This window comes from Penaeus chinensis, chromosome 39, assembly GCF_019202785.1.
Source record: "Penaeus chinensis breed Huanghai No. 1 chromosome 39, ASM1920278v2, whole genome shotgun sequence".
Taxonomy (NCBI): domain Eukaryota; kingdom Metazoa; phylum Arthropoda; class Malacostraca; order Decapoda; family Penaeidae; genus Penaeus; species Penaeus chinensis.
The window spans coordinates 4,163,696-4,166,195 of NC_061857.1; positions in this window are offsets into that span (position 1 = coordinate 4,163,696).

Genomic DNA, 2,500 nt, shown 5'->3' on the forward strand with positions numbered 1-2,500 from the left:
TCTTATGTGCTTCAGAGCATTTCATTCTAATTTCACCCTTATATGTCTATACCATTAAGCCCAATTTTAGTAATCACAAATCCTTTCGAAATACAGCGACACATACTTTCAAGTAAAATATGTATTGAAAAATGGAGGAGAAAAAAAAAATGGCATCATTTTTTCGTCTACTTTTTTTACCATGACTAAAATACCAATGTCGAAAATAATGATACTAATATTTGAATCGATTCCGCTGTTAAAGGATAGGAAATGAATATGACTTTTTATGCATAAAAAAAAAAAAAAAACAGAGCGCAATGCCATTCGAAATATCCTGTTTTTCAGTTTAATTCCCATGAAATCTATTATTTGTTTTTGGATGAAATTCCATCAGGCGAGCGATTAATAAAATAGCGTAATCAGCTACAAATAATCATTTCGAAATTCTCGTTAAATACAGCAGAACGTGATTGCTCGGGCCAGGCTAGCATAATCTATAGTTAAAACAAATTAAAGGTCTAAAAAAAAAAAAAAAAAAAAAAAAAAAAAAAGGAATATTACTGGGTATTATATCCCTCCTCTCTCTCTTTTCTCCTGCTCTATCTCTTCCTCCTCTTCTTCTTTCGCTTCTTCCTTATCTTTTCTTCTCTTCTTCTGCTTTCGTTTCTTTCTTTTCTTCATCCGATTCTTGTTTCTACCTCCTCTTACGATTCTTCTTCTTCTTCGTACTCCTCCTCCTCTTCCTCCTCCTCCTCCTCCTCCTCCTCCTCCTCCTCCTCCTCCTCCTCCTCCTCCTCCTCCTCCTCCTCCTCCTCCTCCTCCTCCTCCTCCTCCTCCTCCTCCTCCTCCTCCTCCTCCTCCTCCCCCTCCTCCTCCACCACCTCCTCTTCCTATTCCTCCTCCTCTTCCTCCTCCTTCTCTTCCTCCTCCTCTTCCTCTTCCTCTTCCTCTTCCTGATCTATCAATAAATATCATCTCCTCTGTTTCCCCCCTCCACCTCTACCTCTCCCCCCTCTTTCTCCCCACTTCCCCTCCCCTCTCCCATCTCCCCCCTCTCCCTCTCTTCCTCCCCCTCCCCCCTGCCCTCAACCGGAAAAAAAAAAAAAAAAGGTAAATTTGGAATCGATAATTACCGTGGCTTCATTGGTGAAAATAAATGCCGAACGCTTTTTTTCATCATGTTGATATGTTGCAAAAAAAAAAAAAAAAAAAAAAAAGAGAGAGGCATGTTCATATTTGAATTTGTTTATGCATATTGCTGTTTATATTACATGCTTTTGTTGCACTTGCAATGATGAACAAAGCCTCGTCTGGTGCTATCTGACTTGTTGGAGGGGGGGGGAGAGGAGGAGGGGGGGAGAGGGAGGAGAGGGGAATGGGAGGAGGATGGGGGAGGGAGGAAGATGGGGAAGAGGAGGGGGGGGGAGCTCTGTAGTGTACTGTCAGTGTTGTGTTTTGTTAATATTTTTCAGAGGGAGGGGAAACGAGAGAAAGAGATAGATAGAGAGAGAGAGAGAAAGAGAGAGAGAGAGAAGAGCGAGAGAAGAGAGAGAGAGAGAGAAAATAGAGTGAGTGAGAGAGAGAGAGAGAGAGAGAGAAGAAGAGAGAGAGAGAGAGGAGAGAGAGAGAGAGAAAGACAGAAAGAGAGAGAGAGATAGAGAGAGAGAGAGAGAAGGGAAATAGACAGACAGACTATCGAATATACTGATCAACATACACACAAACACACGAACATACAAGGAGGTACGACGTAAGTGGGAATAACACAAAATGAACAGAAAGTAAAAGGAAATCTATGTTCCCAAAGCATAAACTTTAGAAAATTATTATATGCATATCAACCCCCGCCCACTCTCTCTCTCTCCTTGCCTCTCCCTCTCTCCTTCCCTCTCTCCTTCCCTTTCTCTTTCCCTCTCTCTCTTCCCTCTCTCCTCCCACTTCCTCCCCTTCCCTCCTCTTCCTCCCCTCTCTTCCCCTCACTCCTTCCCTCTCTCCTCCCACCTCCCCCCTCTCCTTCCCTCTCCCCTCCCTCTCTCCTCCCTCGCCCTCACTCCTCCCCCTCTCCTTCCCTCTCTCCTCCCCTCTCTCTCCCCTCCTTCTTCCCTCTCCCCTCCCTCTCTCCTTCCCTCTCCCTCTCTCCTTCCCTCTCTCCTTCCCTCTCTCCTCCCCTCTCTCCTCCCCTCTCTCCTTCCCTCTCTCCTTCCCTCTCTCCTTCCCTCTCCCTCTCCCCTCCCTCTCTCCTTCCCTCTACCCTCTCCCCTCCCTCTTCTCCTTCCCTTTCCCCCATCTCACTCCTTCCCCATTCTTCCTCCCTCACCTCTTACTTATCCCCTTCGTCCCCCTCCCTTACCCTCTCCCTTTCTACCTCCCCACCCCCCCTCACTCCTCCTCCCTTTCGATTCTGTCTTTCACCTTTTAACTTCATTCTTCCACCCTCCCCTCCCCTCCCCTCCCCCTTCCCCTTCCCCCCTCCCCCCATCCCCTCCCCTCCCCCCTTCCCCTCCCCTTCCCCCTCCCC